Source organism: Nerophis lumbriciformis, linkage group LG08 (genome assembly GCF_033978685.3).
Source record: "Nerophis lumbriciformis linkage group LG08, RoL_Nlum_v2.1, whole genome shotgun sequence".
Classification (NCBI taxonomy): Eukaryota; Metazoa; Chordata; class Actinopteri; order Syngnathiformes; family Syngnathidae; genus Nerophis; species Nerophis lumbriciformis.
The window spans coordinates 17,448,512-17,466,518 of NC_084555.2; the positions used below are offsets into that span (position 1 = coordinate 17,448,512).

Consider the following 18,007-nt stretch of genomic DNA (forward strand, 5'->3'; position numbering starts at 1 on the left):
TGATTAACGTTGAAAACCTTATTTGGGTGTTAACATTTAGTGGTCAGTTGTACGGAATATGTACTGTACTGTGCAATCTACTAATAAAAGTTTCAATCAATCAATCAATCAAAACCTAATACCCTACTGTATTTTAATGTTGATTATTTTGGTGGTTCTGAGAGGGCCAACTGTTTTCTGAGGTGGAACCACTGGTTTATCTGTCCGAAAAAAAAACAAGTATCACGTGATCGGCTTGCATCTACAATCCTGCAGCGTTTGCTTGTGCAAAGATGCACAGCCTCAATGTCCTCCAATTATCAATCACACACAATCGGTCTTTTCTTGAATTTTAGTGAAGTCATTTACGAGAGGTAAACATGGTAGTCTATAGGCTACTAGTAAGCACACAAGCTAGATATATGTAATAAGTGTCTTCAATTGAATTTGTCAATATAAACAAGTATCAAAAATGTTTAGTTACATATTACTTACAGATACAAAGTTTCGAAGGCAGAAGCATATTAGAAAGTTGACGGTAACAAACGTGACCTCATCATTCACGTCATGAGCTGTACTCGCGGCGTCCAAAGTGTGGCTCGGGGGGGGGGGGACGTTTGTAGCGCGCAGCTTGTTTTTTTTATTGGCCTGCGACACACTCTACAGACAAACTAAACATGTCTCGGGTTTGAACATTACACAAAATAAATCGTACCTGAAAACCAGAATGGTCGACGACCTGTGCACCTAACTGTATATGTCCTTAAAGGCCTACTGAAACCCACTACTACCGACCACGCAGTCTGATAGTTTATATATCAATGATGAAATCTTAACATTGCAACACATGCCAATACGGCCAGGTTAGCTTACTAAAGTGCAATTTTAAGTTTTGCGCGAAATATCCTGCTGAAAACGTCTCGGTATGATGACGTCAGCGCGTGACGTCAAGGATTGTAGAGGACATTTTGGGACAGCATGGTGGCCAGCTATTAAGTCGTCTATTTGATCGCAAAATTCCACAGTATTCTGGACATCTGTGTTGGTGAATCTTTTGCAATTTGTTCAATGAACAATGGAGACAGCAAAGAAGAAAGCTGTAGGAGGGAAGCGGTGTATTGCGGCCGACTTCAGCAACACAAACACGGCCGGTGTTTCATTGTTTACATTCCCGAAAGATGACAGTCAATCTTTACCATTGGCCTGTGGAGAACTGGGACAACAGAGACTCTTACCACGAGGACTTTGAGTTGGATACGCAGACACGGTACCTGAGTACGCATGCAGCTGCGGCTTCCAAACATTTGATCGCTTGCCTGTACGTGCGTTCCGCTATGTGCATGTCACGTACGTAACTTTGGGGAAATATATGTGCTGTATGAACTTTGGGGAGGTGAACGGTACTTTGGGCTGTGGGATTGAGTGTGTTGTGCAGGTGTTTGAGTTGTATTGGCGGGTTATATGGACGGGAGGAGGGAGGTGTTTGTTATGCGGGATTAATTTGTGGCATATTAAATATAAGGCTGGTTGTGTTGTGGCTAATAGAGTATATATATGTCTTGTGTTTATTTACTGTTTTAGTCATTCCCAGCTGAATATCAGGTCCCACCCGCCTCTCACAGCATCTTCCCTATCTGAATCGCTCCCACTGCCCTCTAGTCCTTCACTCTCACTTTCCTCATCCACAAATCTTTCATCCTCGCTCAAATGAATGGGGAAATCGTCGCTTTCTCGGTCCGAATCGCTCTCGCTGCTGGTGGCCATGATTGTAAACAATGTGCAGATGTGAGGAGCTCCACAACCTGTGACGTCACGCTACTCGTCTGCTACTTCCGGTACAGGCAAGGCTTTTTTATCAGCGACCAAAAGTTGTGAACTTTATCGTCGATGTTCTCTACTAAATCCTTTCAGCAAAAATATGGCAATATCGCGAAATGATCAAGTATGACACATAGAATGGACCTGCTATCCCCGTTTAAATAAGAAAATCGCATTTCAGTAGGCCTTTAATTTAGAGTGAATTGGAGACTAGGGGAACATATAAGGGTTAGGTTTAGGGTAACTAATAAGCAATAATTAGTTAATGGCTTACTGGTTGTATAATACAATAAAACATTAAAAAGTACTTAATAATGACTAATTAAGAGCCAATATGTTACTAATTTGCATGTTAATAAGCCACTATTTAATGGTGAATATGTTCCCCATACTAAAGTGTTAGCTATTTTGGTAATTTAGTACAATACAACAACCTTTTCACAAAATCATTTCAAGCAGAAGGAAACCACAGATCATCCCCAGGAGAGTCATCGCCGCGTCAACTAATCACTCAGTCATTGGTGACCTTTTTTAATTTTTTAATTTTAATTTTTTCATTTCGCAACAGTGTTCCAACTTCAGGAGTCCTATTCTACCCCCATCAAAGCCAGCAAGTGCACGCTGCATTAAAAGCAGAGATTCACAACCCCCTCCTCAAACAAATCACCAGCCATCAGCGGCCTGCTGGTCTCTCTGGCTTCAAATTTCATCAGTTGACGACGCCAATGAATGTTTAAACAGCAACCTTGAGTCACTAGAGAGCGACGCCAGATGACACTGAAAACAAATGTTCTCTTTCTTGAAGATGTGTTAGAGTTACAGTGCTGTGGAGCAGACACTTTGCCTCCACACACACACACACACACACTGACCTTCCTCTGCCTCCCTTTAGCTGCAAATGCCCGACGGTAAGAGGCTTTGCAGAAGCACCTCGTATAGCTCTAACTTCCAGGTCTTATTCTACCGCATTTCTTCATTCTCCACATGAATGATTTCAAGGTTCTGTCATATGGATCACAACTTGCATTTTCTGAATAATAAGGACCTACCACATGTTACCGCACGCCTCGCATGTTATTGTAACGCAAGTTTTGCCAAGGACTAAGGGCCATGCAATATTCATGACTGGGGATTAGAACTTTGCAGGGAGCTCTAAAGGAAGCCATCGGATCAGGCTGGGGCGAACACTCAGCGGAGTGAAGTGGCAGCTGTGCCCGTGAGAGTCGAAAAAGAGAAGACAAACGTCGAATATGTTGTAAGAACGTGAGAAAGAAAACATGATGCTGTAGATTGGGATTCATTGGGAGTCCATTATGACGTCTACAGTGAGACGTTTTAAGGAAAGACAAGGCAAGTTTATTTCTAGAGGACAATTTGTGCACTACTAAAATTGAAATCCATCCATCCATCCATTTGCTACCGCTTATCCCTTTCGGGGTCGCGGGGGGTGCTGGAGTTTATCTCAGCTGCAATCGGGCGGAAGGCGGGGTACACCCTGGACAAGTCGCCACCTCATCACAGGGCCAACACAGATAGACAGACAACATTCACACTCACATTCACGCACTAGGGACCATTTAGTGTTGCCAATCAACCTATCCCCAGGTGCATGTCTTTGGAGGTGGGAGGAAGCCAGAGTACCCAGATCATAAAATCATCATAGAAGCAATCGTAATCCAAATTAAAAGCAAAGAGTGTCCATACAATTGTGAAGATCCATAGCCCGGATCATGTTTTGTTTAAGTTTAGGATTCCCTTAGTTCCGTTTCAGCACCCCTGTTGTTAAAGTTAAAGTTAACGTACCACTGATAGTCACACACACACACACACACACACTAAGTGTGGTGATATTATCCTCTGCGTTTGACCCATCCCCTTGCGCCACCCCCTGGGAGATGAGGGGAGCAGTAAGCATGTTTGGTGATTCAACCCCCAATTCCAACCCTAAAAGGGGAACATTATCACAATTTCAGAATTGTTAAAACCATTAAAAATCAGTTCCCAGTGGCTTATTTTATTTTTCGAAGTTTTTTTCAAAATGTTAACCATCACGCAATATCCCTAAAAAAAGCTTCAAAGTGCCTGATTTTAACCATCGTTATATACACCCGTCCATTTTCCTGTGACGTCACACAGTGATGCCAATACAAACAAACATGGCGGATAGAACAGCAAGCTATAGCGACATTAGCTCGGATTCAGACTCGGATTTCAGCGGTTTAAGCGATTCAACAGATTACGCATGTATTGAAACGGATGGTTGTAGTGTGGAGGCAGGTAGCGAAAACGAAATTGAAGAAGAAACTGAAGCTATTGAGCCATATCGGTTTGAACCGTATGCAAGCGAAACCGACGAAAACGACACGACAGCCAGCGACACGGGAGAAAGCAAGGACGAATTTGGCGATCGCCTTCTAACCAACGATTGGTATGTGTTTGTTTGGCATTAAAGGAAACTAACAACTATGAACTAGGTTTACAGCATATGAAATACATTTGGCAACAGCCCATTTCAGGCGCGCTAAGAACATATATTTTTCCACGATTTCAGCACTCAGGTTAACCATACCTAAATAGACACAAAATACTGCATTACACAAGACTACTCGAATGTACTCGAATGATTGAAAAAAATAAATGTTTATAAGCTAAATTATTGGTAAACACAGTTTATGTATAATAATTTACGTAAAACCGCGAGTAATGAATAACGTTTTCATCAATTAATATATTCTGTAGACATACCCTCATCCACTCTCTTTTCCTGAAAGCTGATCTGTCCAGTTTTGGAGTTGATGTCAGCATCTGCTTTGAGTGTCGCAGGATATCCACACATTCTTGCCATCTCTGTCGTAGCATAGCTTTCGTCGGTAAAGTGTGCGGAAGAAACGACAGACCATTTCGTCGGCTTTCCCCACAGCCTCGTATTTTGAACAAATTTTGTCCAATTTCTTGCCACTTTCACATCTTTGGGCCACTGGTGCAACTTGAATCCGTCCCTGTTCGTGTTGTTACACCCTCCGACAACACACCGACAAAAGTGAGAAAATGGCGGATTGTGACGTCATCGCTCCGAGAGCGAATAATAGAAAGGCGTTTAATTTGCCAAAATTCACCCATTTAGAGTTCGGAAATCGGTTAAAAAAATATATGGTCTTTTTTCTGCAACATCAAGGTATATATTGACGCTTACATAGGTCTTGTGATAATGTTCCCCTTTAATGCTGAGTGCCAAGTAGGGAGGTAATGGGTCCCATTTTTATAGTCTTTGGTATGACTCGGCCGGGGTTTTAAACTCACGACCTACCGATCTCAGGGCAGACACTCTAACCACAAGGCCACTGAGCGGGTGTGTTCCTTGTTGCCATGGGTGCTGATTATGTTCACCTGCCTCTGATTAGTGGTCGGGACGCTCACCTGCTCCCGGCCACTAATTAGAGAGCTATTTAGTCCTGCCTCTCGCCACACTCAGTCTGGCTGTTTTGTTAGCTTCATGCAACAATTTACGTTGATTTCTTGCTCCTTGTTCTTGTGCTTGTCTTTTTTGATAGCTCCCCGTTGTGGTTAGAGTTTCCGTCCTGAGACTGGAAGGTCATGAGTTCATACCAAAGACTATAAAAATGGGACCCATTACCTCCCTGCTTGGCACTCAGCATCAAGGGTTGGAATTGGGGGGTTAAATCACCAAAATGATTCCCAAGCGCAGCCACCGCTGCTGCTCACTGCTCCCCTCACCTCCCAGAGGGTGATCGTGGGGATGGGTCAAATACAGAGGATAATTTCACCACACCTAGTGTGTGTGTGACTATCGTTGGGACTTTAACTTTAACTTAACTTTAGTCTTGCCTTGTTATGACGTCCATCCGCATCTTGGGAAAATAAACAGCGCATAACTATGCGTCCCGACCGTAAAAAAAAGACTAAATAAAAGTGTTTTCAGGCTGGGTTTGAACATTGCCAACGTTCAGGCCTGTCTCACATCTTATGAAAGACTATTCCAGAATTTAGGAGCATACAACTGAAACGCAGTTTGGTCCTGACCACTCCCTGAGGAGTTTTCTCAGAGCTCAAGATGATTCATGTGGCTCTGATATGTCAGAGATGTGTTTTGGCACCAGACCAATAAAAAGATGTGTACACAAGGAGAGCTGTTTTGAAATGTATTCTCTGGGCAACAGGAAGCCAGTGTAGTGATCTAAGCACTGGACTAATATGGTCGTATTTCCTGGTTCTAGTCAGGACTCGAGCAGCAGCATTCTGGATTTACTGCAGCTGCTCTAAAGCTCTTTTAGAAAGGCCAATGAGAAGACGATTACAGTAGTCCGCTGGAGACAGAGGCCTGGATTAGTCTTTCCAAGTCTGATTTAGACATTATTCCTCTGATTTTGGCAATGGTAAAGAGTTGATGTTGATGTGGCTAATGAGTCCATTATTACAGATACATTTCTTACCTGATTATTTGTTTCAAGGAGAGGGTTTTGAGATGACTAAAACTAGTTTATCTTTGCGTCTGTGGGCCTAAGACCGAGATTTCAGTTTTGTCTGAGCAGAAGAAACACTGATTTGTTTAATGCGACGGCAAAGTAAATAAAAAAAGGTGTATTTGTTCATTAACGTCCCGTATGCTTGTGATTTTATGAATTTTTAATGTCCGCTTTAAGTGTTTTTTGTATTTGAAATTAAATGCTTTTGTTCATTGACAGCAAGTCATCAGTCTCCCTCAGGAGCTTGTGAGCCTTTTTTGAGATGCCTAATTTTATAAATGTTCTTCCCAAAATTTGCAACAGAAAGTGCAGGTGTTTTATTTTATTTTTTTGGTGTTCGTTGCAATCAAATTTAGGGTGAATGTTCCAATCAATTGTTGTGATTTACAAAAGGGAAATTTGCTGATTAAAGAGTAATACATGTATGTATGTAAACAGAAATAAGTCTTACCAACATGGCACACACAAATTTGCCTAAAAGGCTTCATTCAGCCTCAACAAAGTATTACTGTTTATTAGAGATGCGCGGATAGGCAATTATTTCTTCCGCAACCGCATCACAAAAGTCGTCATCCACCCGTCATCCACCCGCCAATCACCCGAACTAACATTTTATCAAATCCACACCCGCCCGCCACACGCCCGTTGTTATATATCTAATATAGACGATGCAAGGCATTAGTGAGGTTAGAAAGCTTTTGCCTGTTAAAGAAAGGAGACTGATCCAATTGCAGCAGAGACATTCAATGCGTGCCACGCATTAATATCTCTTGGCCACGCATTAGTGGCTAAGAGATATTAATGCGTGATAATATTATTTATCATTATTATAGTATTATTGTCATTTCCATTAAGAAAGTGTTGACTATTGTTGCCAATGCCCTCAGATCAGGATTGCGTTCCTCCCACTTTGTGTGCGCAGTTGCAGCAAGCAGAACGATGCTTTTAAGAAGTTAAAAAAAATGTTTTAGAAAGACTAGGCCTATATTTTCTTTAGGTAAAAAAAAAATTCTGAATTTATTTCAATGAATATTAACTTGTTAACGTTATAATGCTCAAATAGGGACGAGGGCGGGGTGCACAGTGAAACAGTGAACATTTTCGCGACAAAGATGAACCTTTATTGATTGATCTGCAGCCATGACAAAATATCAGACAATCTCCATTGTCAACGACAGGCAGGAAAATAAAGATAAACACATAGCCTATGTTGTAGACATAGGCATAGGCTCATACGTTTTTAAGTTGAAATTAAAAAAAAATTAAAAAAATGTGCCTCATAAGCCTTAGGCTGTCAATCACGCGCACAAACTTAAATTATACAATAACATATTTATGTTATCCCTTTTTAAACAAAAATAAATAAAATAAATAATAATAATAAATTATCTGCAACTTATTGGCCAAGGCAAATAGCTGGTCTTTTTTTTTCCTGGTCTTTAGTATTCCCTTTTTTAGTTTGTCGCGTACCACGTTAGCTGCCGGCCTTGTCATCTTTTTTTTTTTTTTCTTCTGTTGCGTTGTGTTGTGGTGTGCTGCAGTGCCTGATGAATAATTGCCTGTTTCAAAGAGTGCCGCTCGTTTTTCGTATGTGGGTAACAACATTTAACTATGTATATATATTTCCGAATTGGTTCAACCGCCACCCGCCCTATTTAAAATCTATTTTTTTCGTCATGTCACCGCCCGACCCGCGGATTATCCGCGGACTCCGCGGTTGTGTCCGCAAACCGCGCATCTCTACTGTTTATTATTACTATGTATTGTTAGTATTAACAGGTGTATTACTGCAAGTAAAAGACTAAAAATGATATCTCAGCTTTCACATAGTGAATGAAGAAATCTGTCCATGTAAACAAGGAAGTGAAGATGTCGGGCCATGCTGGGAGACGTGTGATTGGTTAGACAGGTGCGTTGCGTTTGAGCAGTGGCGGGCCGTGCATTTCCCACCTAGGCCTTCAGTGATGCCTCACTTAGTCCGACTTCAATAAATATCTCTCAAAATACAATCATTTATGTCGCCACATGTCCACGGCTTGAAAAATACAATAGAGAAACACATTTGCGCTCTGCTGGGCATTGAATCAGCTCAATTTGTCACTCGTGTATTTTTTTGGCACATTTAAAAATCAATAAACCCGCATCGGACGTGGTACTGTCAGAACAAAAATAATTGCAAAAAAAACATATAGAATGTGAAAATATATATTTGAACTCACAATTTGTAACGGTCATTTGATGCAGTACAAGCCATTTGTACCATTCGTAGTTGGTTGATTCGAGTGGAAGTGGAAGCCAAACCATTTCACCACCAGGACAGCTTAACTAGTTTCCGGGGTCGGCCGACCTCGTCTCACAAGATCTAGTTTCTCCTCAAATATCCTTCTTGAAAATGGCCTTGCAAATATATATCTGGCACCTAATCAACGTTTTGCTGTGCTTCTTTGTTGGTTAAAAAAGTGAGTACCGCTGATTTCTCCGCTGGCCGGGTGTGGCTCCGGTGCCACTTTCTGCTTTCGGAAATCACAACTTCTGATTGGATGCTGGGAGTGACAAGTGAGTACCTAATCACAATCACGTTCAGCATAAGGCCACCTAGATGGGCTACTGTCAACAACTCGTGATCTGATCGGCTATCGCAACTGTCTGTTGACTGAATGTCCTCCGTTCGTTTACACCGCACAACCGACGCTAATGTTGATTCATACAGCGCTGGCAACAAGCTAGCTGAATTCTAATTGGATAAAAGCTCTAACTTAAAAAACAACAACATTGGAGCCTAATATGACATGAAGAGAATATGATTCATACTTTTATATATTTATGAAAAGTAAATAAAAAATTAAAATAACTTTTATTGATTTATGATCATGATTTATGGTAGGCCAGCAGAAAAGACCGTGCTGGCCCTGATGGCACACCTCCATGTTTGAGTGCTGGTAGGACAATTTGATTGGCCAAAGTGTGCAAGGAAATTGTGAGATAATTGTTGGTGGAATTAGTGTGAAATCCTCTCGCGACTGATTCACTCGGGTAAACTGCAGCTCAAGGTCTGGAAGGTGCGGTCTCCCATAGTGCAGAGGTCGGTCCGGGGTCTGTTAAAGGCAGCAAATATTGGTGGAACAAAAGATTGTGTCGGGTGAGCATTAATGGTAAGCGTTCCGATGGAGACACTGACTAGAGTTTGAGAGTTTGTATTTGGTTCTACCAGTAATGAGTTTGCAGAACAGGTGTGGTGTGGTCATATTTGCATCTGCTATAGTCAGATCTATGTAGGCAGTTCTGGATTTGCTGAAGCTTATGCAGCCTGCCACAGATTTCGTTGGAGGACATTAAAGTAGTCCAGCCTGGAAGAGACAAAGGCATGGACCAAACAAATTAGGTCGATATTTGAATCAGTCAACAAATCGAGGATGGTGGTTAAAATACCATAGAACCTTGATTTATGAACCCTTCGAAGTACACATTTTTTGATTTACGAACCACAGACTAAATAAAAATATGCTTTGGTGAATGATCCTTGTCTCTGTGTACAAACATTTTATCCACCCATTGTGTGCCAAAAGCGCAGCCATTTTGTGCCCGGTAGCACAACCATTGTGTGCGGGCTGATTGCTCCCTGGTGTCTATTAGCTATTGAATAGAATAGAATAGAATGGACTTTACTGTCATTATATCTGCATATAACGAGATTAAGGACTCCAACTTAAGGTGCGGTAGTGGGAACAAATATGGAGTAAAAATAAATTACACAAGAGGTAATAAAGAAAAAACTAACAATTGAAATAAACAGACTATTATCCAATAAAAATAATAAGCAATCCTGTAGAATATACAAAACACTATAGAAATACAAAATACTGCACAATATACAGAACAAGACAAGAGTACCGGAGTAATAAATAACAATCAGTGTCGGATGTATTGCACTCGAAGGGTAATATTGCACAGTAGGGTTTTAGGGTAGGATATTGTATAGGGGTGAATTATTATTATAAGTTAGAGTTCAAGATGGTGACAACTCTGGGAAAGAAGTTGTCTCTGAGCATGTTTGTTCTGGCTCTGATGCACCTGCCCGATGGTAGCAGGTCAAACAGGTGGAAGCCAGGGTGTGTGCTGTCTTTAGTGATGCTTTTTGCTCTGTTGAGGCAGCGGGAGTTGTGTAAATCCTTCAGGGAGGGGAAGGGGCAGCCGATGATTTTTTGTGCAGACTTTATGACCCTCTGAATTGCTTGTTTGTCTGCTTCAGTGCAGCTGGCGTACCACACTGTTATGCAGTACGCCAGCAGGCTCTCGACAGCCGAGCGATAGAAGGTCACCATCAGCTGCCTCTCCAGTCTGTTCTTCCTCAGCACCCTCAGGAAGTGGAGTCTCCGCTGGGCCTTCCGGATGACCGCAGTTATATTTTGGGTCCAGGAGAGATATGAGGGTGCCGAGGAATTTGAAGGAGCTGACTCTCTCCACCTCCTCGCCGTTGATGTAGAGGGGGGCGGGATCTGCAGTGTTTTTCCTGAAGTCAAAGATGAGTTCCTTGGTTTTTGTGGTGTTCAGTGCCAGATTATTCACTGAACACCACGCTGATAACTTCAGGACCTCATCTCTGTATGCAGACTCATCCCCCCCCTGTAATGGGACCCACCACCGTTGTGTCATCGGCGAATTTGATGATGTTGTTCTCCAAGTGGGCTGGACTACAGTCATGGGTGTAGAGGGAATACAGCAAAGGGCTCAGCACACAGCCCTGTGGAGAGCCGATGCTGAGTGTGCAGGAGGAGGAGAGATGGGGGCCGAGTTTCACTGTCTGAGGTCGGTTGGTCAGGAAGTCCTTAATCCAAAGACAGGTGGGTGTGGGGAGGCCGGATGAAAAGCATCCTGACATAGCTCCCCCGGTGTTCCAGGTGGCTCAGTGCAGAGTGGAGAGCCATGGTTATGACGTCGTCCGTGGATCTGTTCGCCCGGTAGGCAAACTGCTGTGGGTCAAGGGCGGGGGGGAGGCAGGCTTGGATGTGGTGTAGGACTAGGCTCTCGAAGCATTTCATGATGACAGGTGTGAGTGCTTCTGGGCGATAGTCGTTGAGGTTGTTTGTGGCAGCTTTCTTGGGTACCGGGATAATTGTGGTGAGTTTAAGGCAGGGTGGGATGAGTGCCTGTGCCAAGGAGAGGTTGAAGAGGACGGTGATAATGTAGGACAGCTGGTCAGCACATGCTTTGAGCACCTTCCCGGGTACACCGTCTGGACCAGCCGCCTTCCTGGGGTTCACTGCCTTGAACACCCGTCTGACCTCGTGCTCCTCAAGAGTAAGTGTGGGAGTGCCGGGGGCTGGAGGGGATTGGGAGGGCTGGGGGTGGTGTGGCTGTGACTTTTTGTGATTGCCGTTAGCTACTGTGCTAATTGCAGCAATTAGCAATGTAGCAATTTGTGTGATTTTTTAAGTGTTTTCAGCAATGTTCTACATTTCCTAGTTCAAGAAAGCAATGGACAAGCATTGTGTGGTTTGAAACATTCAGGAAGTAACCACAGCATTGTCGATGATGCCTCCACCTGCCCCTTATTTCCACTGCACAGATTGTATTTGTTTTATTCCTAATCATTGCGGCGACCTGGCTGTTAAAGTTAAGGAGTTTTGTGATTTCAAACTGTGAGTGCGCCACAGGGCTAGTGACAGTGTATGTGTGTGTCAACAGCGCAGCTGCATATGAGGACAGCGCAATAATTTTCAACAAAAAAATGTAAACGATATGTACCTTTAATCTTGTCACAGAGAAGTAAATTGTTGTTGTGTAGTCCTCTTAACTGTGTAATGCCCGAATAGTAATCATCCCAAAAAATTATCTAGAAAGAACTGAAACTAAGAAACCTGCTGCACACTACACAGCTGATAAAGAAACTAAAGGGGCAGCTGGAGTAAGGAAGAAGCTGAAGCAGTCACAAATAAATTTTAGGACAATTTTAGGGTTTCCTGAGAAATCAAGCCTGCGACCTTTCCAATGTTTAACTGCTCTAACAGCAACATATCTGCGCCATTTCGTTCCAGCAACCACTCAGGAAAAAAAAAAGGTCGTGTGATTCATCTCAGGTGGTTTGGCACTGAGAGTAGTTGACCGCACTTGTGCACAGAACACAAGAGTCCTTATGGTACCAGTTACCTGACGTGTGTGCATCATGGAAGCTTTGTTATGTCAAACAGTTTGTCAAGTTAACCTCGAACACTTAAGTGACAGTTCTGGTTTCTGTGCCATCCGAGCATCACAGATCACAAAGCTTATTCAAAGCTTTTGTCCTTCATAAATGAAACGTGGAAGGTCTTCTACCTATCAGGCCTATTTCCAGTGAAACCTTCCTCAGTTTTTGGTCCAGAGAGCAGGTGACCGTGGTGTTCTTAGGTTCTGGTGTGTTTGTCTCTCTCTCCTACAGTGTGGCGTGCGGCAGGCTCGAGGGCACACCTGAATCCAATTAATGGCCACACTGTTTAACCGTGCTGGTGTAGCATGTTGACACCGGAGCTTTGTGGTTGTCCATGTCGTTTCTACGCTCGCAGATTTGTCTGTATTCCACCTACTCTCCGGTAATCCAGGTCTGCCCAGTTTTTCCGAGCTTTGCCGAGCGCCCTCGTTTGCGTTTTGTAGTTCGTTTTCTATTTTCTTGATGTGCTTGTTTTCCCCATCATCGCCATTTGTTTGTTTGTTTTCAATCCAACAAAATAATACACAATAATACCTTAATAATACAATTCCAATTCCAAAACCCAACCCGGCCCATCAACATTCAGAATAGCAATCAAGAGAGCAATCTAGAGGACACACTAACATGACACAAAACAATCCGAAAGTAGTCATACAAAAATGAATATTATCAACAACAGTATCAATATTTGTCATGTCTGTGTAATCATGTTTTGTTTTAGTCATGTTTTGTTTTGTTTAGTTATTGGACTCTTTAGTTTCTGGCTTTTCACTCCCTTGTCTTGTTTCCATGGTTACCCATTAGTTTCACCTGTTCCACGTTTGGACTCATTGTGCACTCTTGTTTGTCACCATAGCAACCCATTAGTTTTCACCTGCCCTCACGACTCACGCACCTGTCTTTAATCATGTCACTATTATTTAAGCTTCCAGTTGCCAGGCTGTCTGTCTGGCGACGTCATACCCCTGACACTCTGCTTCCCACTCTGTTTACCTCTGCGCACTTCATGCCATGTCCAAGTAAATTGTTTCTATTCATGCCACAGTTAGCGATTTTTGTTCATGTACTTAGTTTTTTGCCCCTGTGCAAGTATTTGTTTTATTTGTCAAGTTTGTACTTCCGCCTTGTGCGCACCTTTAGTTTGTTTCTTTTGTTATAGTAAAAATAAATATGTACTCCCATTCCCGTCTCGCCCGAGCCAACTTTCCGTTGCCTTCTGGAAAAACAAAATCCAAGGACCAAGTCATGACAATATTAATAAAAATTCCAACATAGCAGTGATTATAAAGCCATTTATATATATAAAAAAAAAAAAAACATTTTAAAAATGAACAATAGTGTCACAGTGGCTTACACTTGCATCGCATCTCATAAGCTTGACAATACACTGTGTCCAATATTTTCCACAAATATAAAATAAGTCATATTTTAGGTTCATTTAATAGTTAAAACAAATTTAAATAATGGATCCCATATTCCAATATATGACTCATTATTATCTAAACTAAATGCAGTTTTTTTCAACTGATATCATCTCCATAGCTTGTGTGTACCAGTCAGTATGAGTTGGACTATCAACCTGTATCCATTTTTTTAGTTTTACCCTTTTTCTTATAATGATGCATATTGAAAGAAATGCATTTTTACTCTTTGATGACATGTTACTAAATTGATGCAGATCACCAAGAATACAAGTTTGCAGTGTCATTGGGATGTTTGTAATAAGGAATGTGATTGCGTCTTTTGTTGTTTTCAACCATAACTCTTTTATTCTCTGACATTCCCACAATGAATGAACACAAGTTCCCTCAGCTGCCCGACACTTCATATATAATTTGTTGTTGTTGTCTTATTTTGAGTGGTCTCGCAAATGAAGAGGAAGAGTTATTGCTTGCAAACTTTCCGCCTTTGCAATTGTTGGGATCCACAACACCCGCAGGCAGCAGTGACTTCTCTATTACAACGAGTAGATTTTGAACTTCAAAAGTAATAGTTTTTTTTCTGATTTTGGCTCATTAGGAATTCTATGGGATTCTACAGTACACAACACAAGCTTTCCGGGGCCCTGAACAAGATATTTTTGTGGCCCCTTTTTGGTTTGTAATATGACTTATTTATCATTATATGTGCATCTGACAGGGATCAAGCCTCCCCTGTTTGTGTTTTTTTTTTAAACTAGTGATGCCTCTGTTTCAAACATTAATCATGTGCAAAAGTGAAACATAAACAAACTTTATTCCAAGCTGCCAAATATATATTATTATATTTTTACATTTCTTCCATCCCTTTATCCTTGTTCCAAAATGCTTGTGCTGCTTAAATGTGAGCTTTGAGGACATTCTGGCGTCTATGTTGAGTGACCAGTGAAGTGTTCAATGCTTGGTTTTCCGCTTCCAGAAGGGATGAACATTTTTTTATTCACGCAAATTAGTGTGGGCTGTGTTAGACATTTCTAGTTGGATTCTAACAAACGTATTATTGAACCTTGACAGCAAAAATTATTTGATCTTAACTGAGCCAGATGGTCATGAACATGGTAAAATATAACTAATACAATAAAGAATCTTTGAAGTCTTACAGATCTATAATAAACAAACATAGATAAAGTATAATAAGTGACATGGTTACGGAGGGGAAGTAGACGGCACAGACCTCAAGGGGGTGCAGTTAAGCACTATGTTTTATGTATATATATAGCATATATATATATATAAATAATAACGAAACATTAATATTAATTAAACAACAAGGGAGTGGAGTGTGATGAAATCCAAGAGTGTGTATGGTGTGTGACTAAGTGTGGAATTAACTGTTGGGTGTTACCGTGAGTGTTGAGCGAATCTTTCGTCAGACCAAGCAAGGGCAAGCAAGCGGTCAGGGGCTGGAGAGAAGCAACGAGGTCCGTGTCCACACACAGCTCGATCACGGGAGACACGGGAGTAGTAGAGACGGGATGCCCGGAACACAGGTCTGTACTGGCTTAAGAAGCCCAGGGAGATCATCAACCACAGGTGCGCTGAGTGCTGATTGCTTGCAGTGACGCGTGCAGGAGAAGAGCGGCCGTGGGCGTGTCCCGAGTTGCTCTTCGCTGGCACGTTGATGAATGCGCGTTGGCATGCGCCCGGGCCGTGACAGTATTTAACAATTTAAAAAGGTAGTAATTAGAGGAGTGGTGTTTGATTTTTGGACATACAACTTGTTAGTATACAAACTGTAGCTGCGTACATGTCCTCACATAAATAAATGTGAATAAATTATCTGCCAAAATACCTTTATACCTTGTTTCTGGTTGTTTGCTACTCTTATACATCCATTTTCTGGTAATGCTGTATCATCGTTGTAGTGATATCATAACATGCTAGCTCCGTTTGACAGTGCAACATTTCACCTTCTTTTTTACTTTTAAATGATCTCAAAGCACTTGACAGCTTCTCTCGCCTTCTTTCTTGTCCGCTTTGTTTTTGTTTTTCTTTTCAGCTGTCTTTTTTTAACGGCACACAGGTCATATCACCGGCAGCGCGAAGTGCATCACCAATAGGCGCACCACTCTCATGTGTGCTCTATTGGAGCAGCCTTGTGCTTATTTTACTCATCAAACGATTCATTGATGAAAGGAAATACACATTTATGCTGTTTTATCTAATCAAACTAATAAATGTACTCGAATCGTGTGTGTGTGTATACAGTGCAGGCCAAACGTTTGGACACACCTTCTCATTTCAATGTGTTTTCTTTATTTTCATGACCATTTACATTGTAGATTGTCACTGAAGGCATCAAGACTATGACACCTGCGAAGTGAAAACCCTTTTAGGTGACTACCTCTTGAAGCTCATCGAGAGAATGCCAAGAGTGTGCAAAGCAGTAATCACAGCAAAGGGTGGCTACTTTGAAGAAACTAGAATATAAAACATGTTTTCAGTTATTTAAATGATAAATAAATGATAAATGGGTTATACTTGTATAGCGCTTTTCTACCTTCAAGGTACTCAAAGCGCTTTGACACTATTTCCACATTCACACACACATTCACACACTGATGGCAGGAGCTGCCATGCAAGGCGCTAACCAGCAGCCATCAGGAGCAAGGGATGAAGTGTCTTGCCCAAGGACACAACGGACGTGACTAGGATGGTAGAAGGTGGGGATTGAACCCCAGTAACCAGCAACCCTCCGATTGCTGGCACGGCTACTCTACCAACTTCGCCACGCCGTCCCCATATATATTTCACCTTTTTTTGTTAAGTACATAACTCCACATGTGTTCATTCATAGTTTTAATGCCTTCAGTGACATGCATATGTATGTATGTACATATATATGTATGAATGTATGTACATATATATGTATGTATGTATGTATATATATATATATATATATAAATATATATATATATATATATATTTATATATATGTATATATGTATGTATGTACGTATGAATGTATGTATATATACATATATGTGTATGTATGTAATATATATTTATATAATAATATATATATATGTATGAATGTATGTATGTATACATATATATGTATGTATATATGTATATATATATATATATGTATACATATACAGTATATGTATGTATATATTTATATATATGTATGTATATATGTATACATATACAGTATATGTATGTATATATATATATGTATGTATGAATGTATGTATGTATACATATATATGTATGTATGTATGTATGTATGAATGTATGTATATATACATATATATGTATGTATATATATATATATATATATGTATGTATATATGTATACATATATATGTATGTATATATATATATGTATATATGCATATATATATACATATATATATATACAATATTTATATGTATGTTTATATATATATATACAGTATTTATATGTATGTTTACATATATATATATATGTATGTTTATCAATGAATCAAAGTTTATTTATATAGCCCTGAATCACAAGTGTCTCAAAGGGCTGCACAAGCCATGTATGTATGTATGTATGTATATATATATATATATATATATATACATTAGGGGTGGGCAAGTTAATGCGTTAATTTCGAGTTAAAGCATCAATCTATTAACGCCGACAATGTTTCTATCGCGCATTTGCGTATGTTGTTTACATGCTTTTATTTTGTTAACGCCTATTGCTGGCTCCTGCGGAAAAGAAAGGAGAACGCTGAAAAAAACAAAACAAGCATGGAGAAGAAGGGTAACTCAACAGAACTTTTACATGGTCATTTTCATTATAAAGTACTTCCAGAAGGCGGAATTGACAGAAGCAAAGTGGTTTGTAGCCACTGCCAAGCTGAATTTTCTTACCACAGGAGTACTTCCGGTCTAAAATATCACCTTAACGCCAAGCACACTGTTGATGCCAGCAAACCATTCAACAAAGCAGAAAGTGGAGCCAGGCTGCGGCAGACTAGGTTAAATACAGCGTGCGGGAGAAGTATAGATAAACCAGAGCAAGAGAAGCTAACAAATGCCATAGCGAAGTGAATAGTTACAGACTGTAGGTCCATTAGTGTTGTGGAAGA

At 40.9% G+C, this 18,007-nt stretch overlaps 1 protein-coding gene across 1 annotated transcript in view; it reads left to right on the forward strand.

Moving 5' to 3' along the window:
- The window catches only part of LOC133611506 (leucine-rich repeat and fibronectin type-III domain-containing protein 5-like), a 313,487-nt gene that overhangs the window by 278,619 nt on the left and 16,861 nt on the right, over positions 1-18,007 (forward strand). The window lies entirely within an intron of this gene.